Below are 12,956 nucleotides of genomic sequence, written 5' to 3' on the forward strand. Positions count from 1 at the left end.
GAGGCGGGGAAGGGGTGTGAAGCAGCCATGGCTGCTTGGGGGTGTTTGGAGAAGAAGAGAGAAAGAGAGGAAGAAGAAGAGAGGAGGGGGGCGGGTAGTTTAGGTTTTTTGTTTTTTTTTTTGTTTTTGTTTTATGAAAAATGAAAGAAAAAAATGAAAAGAGGGTTTGGGTCTTTTGGGTTATGGACTGGGTCGACCCAGTTCGAAATGGACTGGGTCATTTGGGAAGATTGGGTCTCTTTGGGCCTGTGACTTAAAATTGAAGAAAAGGCCCAATCCGATCTCTTCTATATATTTTTTGCTCTATTTTCTTTTACTTTCTAAAACTAAATTCTCTAAGAATCCTTAAATTATCATATAGAACTAAATTAATTTATAAAAGTGCAAATTAACTCCCAATAATAATTAACACACAATTAAGTAGTAATTAAGCATAAAATTGTACAATTGGACATTAAATGCTAAAAATGCAAACGATGCATATTTTTGTAATTTTCATTCTTGTAAAACAAGCTTAATTATTCCTAATTGTAGAATTAAATCTTAAATGCAAATGCGATATATTTTTGTATTTTTTATTAATTTAACAAATAAACATGCACAGACAAATACAAATAATTATCCAAAATGTCACAAAAATACAAAAATTGCACACAAAAGGAAAATTGTTTTATTTTGAATTTTTTGGGAGTAGTTCTTTCATAGGGAAAAAATCACGTGCTTACAGCTACCCCTCTTTGCCCGAAGACACGAAGAGTTTTCGTGCAAAGATAAAGTGAGCGATTTTTGCCCATCCGAGTACTCCGTGTGAAGCATTTTTTGAAAAAAGTTTAACCGAACCTTTGCTTCAAAGGTTTCCTACATATCCCTGGTTAAAAGGGAATCATGTTAATGTAGTTCGGGAAGTTTTGGTAGCTGGGACTACCTTGGGACTGCAATGTTACTGCTGTTGCATGCTACTACCACTGTTTACCGATATCCTTGTTACACCGTGCTTAAAAGAAAACAAGAAGCTAGGCTAGACTACGGATCATAAGATCTCATCTATCTTCAACTTGTTCTTGTTGCCTTGCTTTCTTGTCGGCTTGTGTTTCTTCCGGTGCTTTTCTTCCGAGAATTTGGGGATGACACTGGCCTTTTGCTTTTCTGAATACCAGTTTTCATCATTTTGTTCGGTCCGCTGAGGATATGGCTTCCTCCATTAAGCTTTTTGGTGGTTCCTCTGGGGATACGGCTTTCTTCATCAGATTTGTTATGCTGGGCATAATTTAATATTCACAGGCCGCTTCTTTCAAGACGCGTCTTTTCTTCATTTTGACTCAGGCACTTGAATTTGTGCTGGGACCTCTTGTTGCAACCTTCTGCTTCCCGGTGCTGGGGATTTTTATTGTTTCCTGCTGGGGATTCCTGTTGTAACCTTCTACCTTCTGGTGGGTTACTGATTTCAAGATCTGCAGTATAAGACTGAAAAGTATTCCTCTCGTTATACAGGTGTGCGCCTGAAACATGAAATGTAAAGACTGAAAAGTATTCCTCTTGTTCTGTAGGTGGGCGCCTGAGACATGAAACGAAAAAAAACTGAAAAGTATTCCTCTCGTTATGTAGGTGAGCGCCTGAGACATGAAATGTAAAGACTAAAAAGTATTCCTCTCGTTATGTAGGTGGGCGCCTGAGACATGAAATGTAAAGACTGAAAAGTATTCCTCTCGTTATGTAGGTGGGCGCCTGACTTCAACCAACAACTCTGAAAATAAAATGCTATTTCTTTCTTTAGGCTGGCGAGATTTCAACAACTTTTAAAAATAAAACGTCTTTCCTCTCTTCAGGCGGGCTCCTGACTTCAACAAACAACTTTGAAAAATAAAACGTCTTTCCTCTCTTCAGGCGGGCTCCTGACTTCAACAAACAACTCTGAAAATAAAATGTCATTCCTTTCTTTAGGCTGGCGAGATTTCAACAACTTTTAAAATAAAATGCCTTTCCTCTCTTCAGGCGGGCTCCTGACTTCAACAACTTTGAAAATAAAATGTCATTCCTTTCTTTAGGCTGGCGAGATTTCAACAACTTTTAAAAATAAAACGCCTTTCCTCTCTTCAGGCGGGCTCCTAACCTCAACAACAACTTTGAAAAATAAAACGCCATTCCTTTCTTTAGGTTGGTGAGATTTAAACAACTTTAAAAATAAAACGCCTTTCCTCTCTTCAGGCGGGCTCCTGACCTCAACAACAACTTTGAAAAATAAAACGCTATTCCTTTCTTTAGGTTGGCGAGATTTAAACAACTTTAAAAATAAAACACCTATCCTCTCTTCAGGCGGGCTCCTGACCTCAACAATAACTTTGCAAAATAAACGCCTTTCCTCTCTTCAGGCGGGCTCCTGACTTCAACAACTTTGAAACTAAAACGCCATTCCTTTCTTTAGGCTGGCGAGATTTCAACAACTTTTAAAAACAAAACACCTTTCCTCTCTTCAGGCGGGCTCCTGACCTCAACAACAACTTTGCAAAATAAACGCCTTTCCTCTCTTCAGGCGGGCTCCTGACTTCAACAACTTTGAAAATAAAATGTCATTCCTTTCTTTAGGCTGGAGAGATTTCAACAACTTTTATAATAAAATGCCTTTCCTCTCTTCAGGCGGGCTCCTGACCTCAACAACAACTTTGAAAAATAAAACGCCATTCCTTTCTTTAGGTTGGCGAGATTTAAACAACTTTAAAAATAAAACGCCTTTCCTCTCTTCAGGCGGGCTCCTGACCTCAACAACAACTTTGAAAAATAAAACGTCATTCCTTTCTTTAGGTTGGCGAGATTTAAACAACTTTAAAAATAAAACGTCTTTCCTCTCTTCAGGCGGGCTCCTGACCTCAACAACAACTTTGCAAAATAAACGCCTTTCCTCTCTTCAGGCGGGCTCCTGACTTCAACAACTTTGAAACTAAAACGCTATTCCTTTCTTTAGGCTGGGGAGATTTCAACAACTTTTAAAAACAAAACGCCTTTCCTCTCTTCAGGCGGACTCCTGACCTCAACAACAACTTTGCAAAATAAACGTCTTTCCTCTCTTCAGGCGGGCTCCTAACTTCAACAACTTTGAAACTAAAACGCCATCCCTTTTTTTAGGCTGGCGAGATTTCAACAACTTTTAAAAACGCCTTTCCTCTCTTCAGGCGGGCTCCTGACTTCAACAAACAATTCTGAAAATAAAATGCCATTCCTTTCTTTAGGCTGGCGAGATTTCAATAACTTTTAAAAATAAAACGCCTTTCCTCTCTTCAGGCGCGCTCCTGACTTCAACAACTTTGAAAATAAAATGACATTCCTTTCTTTAGGCTGGCGAGATTTCAACAATTTTTAAAAATAAAACGCTTTTCCTCTCTTCAGGCGGGCTCCTGACCTCAACAACAACTTTGAAAATAAAATCCTATTTGAGGGCGGATGAACCCAAAATATCCTATTTGAGGGCGGATGAACCCAACATATCCTATTTGAGGGCAGATGAACCCGACATATCCTATTTGAGGGCAGATGAACCCGACATATCCTATTCGAGGGCGGATGAACCCGACATATCCTATTTGAGGGCGGATGAACCCGACATATCCTATTTGAGGGCGGATGAACCCGACATATCCTATTTGAGGGAGGATGAACCCGACATATCCTATTTGAGGGCGGATGAACCCGACATATTCTATTTGAGGGCGGATGAACCCGATATATCCTATTTGAGGGCGGATGAACCCGACATATCCTATTTGAGGGCGGATGAACCCGACATATCCTATTTGAGGGCGGATGAACCCAACATATCCTATTTGAGGGCGGATGAACCCAACATATCCTATTTGAGGGCGGATGAACCCGACATATCCTATTTGAGGGCGGATGAACCCGACATATCCTATTTGAGGGCGGATGAACCCAACATATCCTATTTGAGGGCGGATGAACCCAACATATCCTATTTGAGGGCGGATGAACCCAACTAGGAAGTGCGTCTCCTACGAGTAAAACTTGTACCAAGATCAGGAAATGTGTATCCTAGTGGTAAACTCTCATTTTTAGGAAGTGCGTCTCCTAAAGCAAAATATAACCTGAACGACCCAGACTACGAAATGCATTTTCTAGGGGTGAAACTTTAATGATTTAAACTAGGAAGTGCGTCTCCTACAAATGAACTTAAATGAACCAGACTAGGAAGTGTGTCTCCTAGGGGTAAAACTTAATTTAGGAAGTGCGTCTCCTATGCATGAAATTAAACTTAGGAAGTGCGTCTCCTAGCATGAAATTAAACTTAGAAAGTGCGTCTCCTAGCATGAAATTAAACTTAGGAAGTGCGTCTCCTAGGGGTAAAAATAAACTTAGGAAGTGCGTCTCCTATGGGTAAAACTTTAATGACTTTAAACTAGGAAGTGCGTCTCCTATGAAAAATAAACTCAGGAAGTGCGTCTCCTAGGGTAAAACAAACTTAGGAAGTGCGTCTCCTGGGGTAAAAATAAACTTAGGAAGTGTGTTTTCTATGGTGTAAAAGTAAACTTAGGAAGTGCGTCTCCTATGGGTAAAACTAAACTTAGGAAGTGCGTCTCCTATTGGTAAAACTAAACTTAGGAAGTGCATCTCCTATTGGTAAAACAAAACTTAGGAAGTGCGTCTCCTATACGTGAACCATTTCCTTAAAAACTTGTGTTGTCTTCCCTCGTAATTGTTGGGGATAACACTGCTGGGGAATTATTTACTTACCTGTTGGGGGATAAAATGTTATCAGCTGGGGATAATGCTGTCGAGGATAACACTGCTGGGGGATTCTGATTCCTTCAGAATTAGTGCTTCACTCTTCGGAAGGCTGTTGGGAATGATACTAGCCTTTTGCTTTTTCCGAGCACAAGTTTCATCCCTTTGTTCTATCCGCTGGGGAACAACTTCCTCCATTGAAACTTATTATGTTGGGGGCAACACTGGTTCAAAGACCACTTCCCTTGAGACTGGTGTTATCTTTATTCTTCCCCGAATGGGTACCTGACTTCCAGAAAATTTTCTAAATGGAAGGAAAATTTTCTGCCCTAGTTTGATAATCTTTCTTGTGGCATGCATTTCTGTCATCAATGCCATTTCCTTTACCTGTTTCAAATCAAACAAAATTTGTTTGTTTAAAATGCGGTGGTTGGTTGTGATACTCCTACTGGGATGGCTTTTCCCTTTCTCCTTCCCTTCTTTGCGTTCCAAAACTTGTTGGGGATGATATTATTTGCTGGGGATAATCCCTTTCTGCTGAGGATATCCCTCTTCTTTTGTGGCATAGCTCGGAAACTTGTATTTCCCCGACCTTTTAGTCTCGTATAAATTTCCCAAATCATGCTCATTGCTCTCCTTGCTTTGTCCACGGGCCTCGGCCTTGAGGTTTATAACCTTTGATTTTGGCAAGGATATCCCTCTTGACACTCGTCAATCCTTTTGTCAATTCCCTTTTGCTGGGGATATCTTTTTGACACTGGCCTCGCGCTTGTTCCTTGCTGACTTAGACCATTTGGATGTTCTAATCAGATCCGGTCTTGCATAATTGGAAAGCTGATGACAGATTTTAAAGTCATTTCCCACTGGTTCTGACCAAACAGACTCTACTGGGGAATGTTTCTATGAAAGGAGAAAGATAAACAAAAGGGGAACTGAATAAAAGACAAAGAAAAAATATGACTCTTTAACAAAAAAAACTATAAATAAAAACCTATCAAACGCCGATACCGACTCTAATGGTCGTGACATGCACATGTGGTCTATCCTCCACCGTCAATCGTCTTTCAAGATCTTCACTTGGAGATTCCCCATCTGATTCTTAATCTTATTCAACTTGTAGTGCCCAAAGGGTTTTCATTATCAAGCCTCTCTCATTTTGGTTTTTTTCTCTCAGCTTTCATCGTCTTATGGTGTCCGTGAAGATTTTCACCGATAAGACTCTCAATTGTATCACTTTACAGCTGGGGATTTGGAGTGTTGCCGATATGACTCTTTCTGCTGGGGATTAGAGTCCTTTCTGCTGTGGAACAGAATGTTATGTTCACCGGTAAGACTCTCATTTGTCTGACTTGGCTTCTTTTGAAGACTGATCAGAAGGTCTTTCTTTGGACCGTACTATGGGTTTTGGATAAGCTAGAAAGAAAGGGTATCAAAGGCTCAAAAATAAACTTGGGGTTCAAAATTACAACCTTCGGAACCATATTTGCTTACAACAAGCGCAACTCTTGTCCCAGTTTCTTGCTTGGGGATTTTTATTTTTGTTATACTATGTTACACTATGCACACTATGACCATTATGACCGAGCCGTGAAGCGCCTACGTATCCTCTTTGAGGAATCAGGTCAAACGTAGTTCCCAATTCCTCTATTTTCTTCTGACTTTCTTTTGTTTTTTGTTATCATTTTTCTTTTCTTCTTTTTTTTTTCATTTTTCTTTTGTCGTTTTGTTGATTTTTTTCCTTTTTCTTTTTGTGTTTTTTTTCCTTTTTCTTTTCTTATCTTTTTATGTTTGTGTTTCTACTCTTTGCTACTGATTCCGAAAGAGGGGTATGAAAGAAAACAAATAAGGCTCAAAGGGTTAACGAAGGAGAAAGTGTTTAGATAGCAGAATAAAATGCCTTCGTCATTCCAATCTTCAAAACACGCCAAGCACAAACAACACCATTAAATATTCACCACATCTTCTGATTGTGCCGGACTTGATAACCATATGCATACATTTGCCTTTTTCTTTTGTCATTTTTAAAGCACCGTTGGGCAATACTCTCACTTGATTTTATGGTTTTCTTTATGTTTTATTTGCCCCAGTTCCACATGACTCGAGCTCCGAATAATCTCAAACCGTCTTTATTCCTTTTAAATGTTCCGATCACCTCCCAATGGTTTTATGATTATCTTTTAAGATCAGGCCCAAACTGTGTGCGCATGTCATGTCACCAGAATCGGCGCTGAACAAAAATGATAAAAGGACCAAACAAAAATAAGACTGGAAATAATAAAAGACCGAATTTTGCATTATATTACCGGTGAAATGGTTTGAATAACAAAACGAACGAAACAAACCAGAATAAAATCCTAAAATTGCCTAGACAAAACTTAAACAAACCGCTATGACAAAATGGAAAGATAAGAAAGTTTGACGCAAGACAATATCAGAATTACAACCCTAATAATCCGGAGAACAGAAATGACAACAAAAACAAAAGCTTCTCTCTTGCTAACCAAGGAACGAAGTGCCCTCCCAATTATCAAACATGGCATCTTAGCCACGGAGCTTTGCATCAATACTGCCAAGACCATTACCAGCTTTAACATCATCTCAACAAGATCTCGATAGGGTTCGAGTGCTCCATGTCACTGTTATTGATCACAATTCGCCCTTTTTGGATCATTTTTTCTACTTCCCTTTTCAGATTACGACAGCTCTCAATGTTGTGCCCTCTGACATTGGAGTGGTATGCGTATCGTGCTGCCGGATCAAAGTTTCTTGCACGTGGATCTGGAGTATATGCGGGGAGCAGCTCAATCAAGCCAGCATGCCTTAGCCTTTCAAACAGACTTGCATAAGATACTCCGATAGGGGTGAGAGCCTTTCCTCGTTTCAGCAACCTCTCGTTCCTAAATGCTTGATTGGGCCGGAAACCTGATCCAGGGGGCTTCCGGTAGGTTTGTGAGGGTGGATAGGCCTTCTGTGGAGCTGGGTATTTGGGAAGTGAAGCATGTCTTTGGGAGTCTCGTGGAGAAAAGTAGTGTTGAGGAGGAGAGTAGCGTTGACGAGTGATGGAGCTACTCGGGTAGCTGGGAAAGGTGCCATAAGTGGGTTGGGATGGAGAGTATGGGGGATCTTCCGTTATGGTGTTGGGTGCTTGGGTAATGAAAAAGTTCAAGAAGCTTGGCGGTGGAGGGGGTGGTGCTTTCCCAGTCATCCATGCCTGATACATGTCTGCCACATGCTGTCTCAGCATTTTCACTTCTTCTACCAACCTGTTGTTCCGTTCGACCAGTTGTTGTCGGTCATCAGTACCGACCCACTTGGTTTTGAGGTTTTAAGTCATTGTCCTTTGACTTTGCTTTGCAGGGAGGAGTTACCACAACCAACCACTTTTCTATATATGAACAACAGCAAAGTGAAGCCATCACGTTAGTGTTAGGGCGTTTGACAGATAATCATATATCAGAGATACAGTGCCCCTAAGCAGTTAGACCGTTTTATCACGCATTCACTTCAGTTACGTGCGTCGTTCCGGCTTCTTGTAATTGTGCCCCTTTGAAAATCTCTCACACTTTCCTTTATTTTTTTTCTCTTTTTTTTTTCAATGTTGGTAGAATCTTATGGAGATTGCCTACGTATCATGACCCCGCATGAATCAGACCTTGCGTAGTTCGGACCAAAAAAAGATAAACAATACTAAACATTTTTTTTTCAATTTTCATATTAAAACAAACTGGGTTTCAAAGGTTTGAAGATGACCTACAAACCCGAAAATCAAACAATCCACATATTCTAATTAAAAGATTTACAAACTCCAAAACAAATGGCCAGCTTCATTTCTCCGTTTGACAAATGTAACCGAACGATTATTTTTGCAAACGTGGCCCCTTCCAAATTTCACATGAATTTTGAGGCCGGGGAGGATTATTTTATGACACTTTACAAACTTGTCCGTTCTTTTACGAAAATAGCCTTTCGACAACTGAAAGGTACTCTAAGGCTATTTCGGCAAGAACGGTTTAAGACACTGCCAAAGCTGGATCGACTTATTTTGATCAAAAGCCCAAACGGTATTCACCTGACCGCTGACTCTTTATTTTTTTTTCAAATTACAATAAAACCCGGTGTTGCAAACACGACCCTTCAGCGCCTCGGGGACGAAGATTTTTAAGGCTGTGTGGGTCAACTGGACCAAATCTAAAACAATGACCCAAAGGTGGCTGTTTATGCAAAGTCAGCCCTCCGGCGTCCCTTTCGGGAACATTCGGCTATTTTTGACAAAAACAGCATCACCCGACTTATTTATGACTCTTTTTATCGTTTTTCAAAATAGAAAACTCAATATTGCAAACACGGCCTTTCAACGCCTCGGGGACGAAGATTTTTAAGGATGTATGGGTCAACTGGACCAAATCTTAAACATGACCCAAAAGTGGCTGTTTATGCAAAGTCAGCCCTCCGGCGTCCCTTTCGGGAACATTCGGCTATTTTTGACAAAACGGCATCACCCGACTTATTTTTGACTCTTTTTATCGTTTTTCAAAATAGAAAACTCAATATTGCAAACACGGTCTTTTAACGCCTCGGGGACGAAGATTTTTAAGGTTGTGTGGGTCAACTGGACCAAATCTTAAACATGACCCAAAAGTGACTGTTTATGCAAAGTCAGCCCTCCGGCGTCCCTTTCGGGAACATTCGGCTATGTCTTGACAAAACAGCGTCACCCGACATTCTTCATGATGAAATTAAAATTTGACATATATATATATATATATATATATATATTTTTTGCTATTTTTTTTTTTGAAAAAGGGGAGGTTGGACATCACCCGACTTATTTATGACAAAATTAAAATTTTGACATGTTTTTTGTTTATTTATTTGTTTTTGGTTATTTTCCCCAGACCCCACTTGTGGGATTATACTTGGTCGTTGTTGTTGTATTTATTTTTGGTTATTTTAGCAAAAGGGGAGGTTGGACCCGATGAGGGTTGACTACGTATCTCACATCCGGTGAGAATCAAACCCGCGTAGTTCGACAAATGATGAATGAAGTAAATGAACTAACATTTTTTTATTTGTTTTTTTTTGAAAGAAAAGACTTATAAATAAGAAAGGGAGCATTTTTGAAAGAAATGCTTCTAAAAAATATTTTTGAATTTTCTTTTCAATTTTGAAAGAAGAATCAACATATTTTTCTTGGATATTTTTTGAAGAAATTAAAAGAAAATATTTTTATTTTTTATTTTTATTTTTAAAAAACAATAAAAAAAATTTCTAATGAAATAAATAGTGGAAAATATTTTTGAATTTTTCTTTTGAAAATTGGGGGTCTAAAAAAAACTTTTCTAGAAAGGAAATAAAGAAAAATACTTTTTGGATATATATATATATATATATATGCAACAAATAATAAAACCACGTTCAACACACGACTCTTTTTTATTTTCATTTTTGGCATTTTCATAAACAAATAAAAAATCATTTTAAAAACAAGACTCTTTTTCATTTTCATTTTTCATGGCAAGACAAACTATTTTTTTTTTTTTTTGAAAATAAAATAAAACATTTTTCTTTTCTTCACTTTTTCAAGATTTTCGGCAGAATTTCGACAGTATTTGGGTATTGTTTTTTTTTTCTCTTCCTAAAATAGGCGATTAATTCTCTACACTGTTACCTCGCTCTTCTTTTTTCCATAATTTTCCAATATTCCTGATTTTTCGAAGCCGGTCAGCATGCAAGTCTGAAGCAAATAAATGCGTAAAGCAAACAGGATGCTGCAGGATGGTCTTTTCATTTCAAGTTGCTAGTCCTAGACGGACCCAAACCCTGTTTTGAGTCCCCTAAGTCAAAGCAACATGATGCAAATAATCGTTCCTACTAGGGATCCGGTATGAAGTCATGTTATTCTATGTTCAAAACCTGAGTCGGTGTTCTAGACTGTGTACCCGAGCGGACAACTCGAATCGAGGAGGGGGCAACTTTCCGGGAACCAAAGGGCCATCCGGCTTAGTAACTTGTTCGGCCTCTTTCCTATTTCAAGGTATGACACTAACAGAATAGGGAGTCTCAACTAGTAAGCACATCCCCGGAGGTAAGAAGAGAATGGTTTCGGCACAGTTTATATACAGTTCAGATAATATCAAAGCGGTAAAAGCAGCATTTAGCACATTAGGCTCAAACATGTAAAAATCAGATAAAGCCAAATATAACAATTTATTTAAGCTCGAATTCTGAACCCTGAACCAGAGATTCCGGGTTTACCATCCCCAGCAGAGTCGCCAGAGCTGTCACACCTCCTTTTGGCCGCACCCGCAAGGCGCAAAGGGAGTTTTTCCAATTAAAGGACAATCGAATCGGGATTTGTTTGTTTAATTCAGAGTCGCCACTTGGGAGATTTATGGTGTCCCAAGTCACCGGTTTAATCCCGAATCGAGGAAAAAAATGACTCTGTTAACAGTCCGCGAACCAGAAATCCGAATAAGGAATTCTATTAACCTGGGAGAAGGTGTTAGGCATTCCCAAGTTCCGTGGTTCTAGCACAGTCGCTCAACTGTCATATTTGGCTTAAATATCTGATTTTTATATAATTATGAACTTATGTGCAAATTTTAACCTTTAGCCGCTTTTTTTATTATTTATTTATTGTTATTATTTTACGGCGAATTGCAACATTGTGAAAACGTATTTCAGACCACGTCGCAATCAATGCACCCATGGTTATCGACACATTTCGACTCCGTTGAGATTTGGATTTGGGTTACATAAATGCACACCCATATTTAAGAAAATGATTTGTTAAAGACGCGCCTAGAACGACTAGCGTATTGTTGTTTTGGGAAAGGCCGTAAAATTTCTCTAGACGGCCAACTCCGATGTTCTAAGTAATTAATGCATACATTTGTGAGGGCCCCGCAATCTATACATTTTACTAGGCGAGGCTCATCTCATTTATTTTAAATGGACAAATCCTAAAGCGACTACATTTTTTCTATTAAAATTAGTCTCTAAAATAAAGAAAGAAAATCCTAATTAATTACGAGCTTTTTTTTATTTAAGAAAGCATGGCATACTAATTGCTAGATTAATACAAATGTTGATGAAAAGGAATTTTCCAAAAAAAAAATCGAAATTATAAATAAAAATAAAATTCGACAAGTAATATTCAAAAGAATCAAATATAGCTAGATTAAAACTCGCATTGTTATAAAAAACTATTGAGATTAATTATTCATAACCATTTGAAACTAGATTTAACCATAATTACTAAAGCTTATTAGAAAGTTTATTAAACTTAAACGTTCTTCTAATCTTGTTTGAACTCAAATCATGCCTTAATGCCTAATTCACGAAATTTAGTTCAAATTCATGCCTTAGCTAAATTTAGCTACTTGTTTACGATTAACCTACTGTTGATAATCTTAAAACCTTCATAACTTGCGAATTAACCCGTTTTGCCGAGCCGATTCATTAAAGACTAACTTATGTTATTTTCTCTTATTCCAATTATTATTCAGTAATACATGAAATAGCCTAAATACAATCAATAAAAGGAAGAAAGAAAAAGCGAAATCAAAACTTCAAAATTCCATTCTTCATATGTATTCATGCTTCCACATTATTATCTTGTAATAGCTAGTATTACAGTCGTGTACCTGGTATTGGAAAACAAAAGAAGATAAAGATGAGAATCAGCAGCAGTAGTAACAATACAGCACAACAACAACAACCCAGCAACAGTAACAACCCAGGAACAGAGTTTGCAAACCGGTGGAGTAGTAATCCAAAAAAAAAAGCTTCAAGCTTCGATGAAACAACAGCAATTAATGTTGATTCCCTATTTAGAGATTAGAGAGCTGGAGAAAGAGGGGAGGAGAAGTTAAAAAGATAGAGAGGAAAAAAAAAGATGGCTTCTTCTTAAAGGAGACAGGGGGTATACACTCGATATACAGTCAGTATATATTATATATACACTAGAGATACTCTCGATATACACTGGATATACACGGACAACCAACGAAAAGAGGGTCTTCTTCCTCCTAAAAATTCTACATCTAGAGCTTAACATCCACCATGAAAGAGCCATGAGAGCTCATCTTCTCCACCTGAAAAACACCCCATAAAACGCCCCAAATAGTCCACTTCCAAAACTGTCCCGGCGAGTTTCGAGGTCGTCGAAGAACGTAGTTCTGAGGTTTCCGGTTTGAGGTCTCGATTTTGCTTGCGGTTCCTGT

Source organism: Nicotiana sylvestris, chromosome 1 (assembly GCF_000393655.2).
Source record: "Nicotiana sylvestris chromosome 1, ASM39365v2, whole genome shotgun sequence".
NCBI classification, from domain to species: domain Eukaryota; kingdom Viridiplantae; phylum Streptophyta; class Magnoliopsida; order Solanales; family Solanaceae; genus Nicotiana; species Nicotiana sylvestris.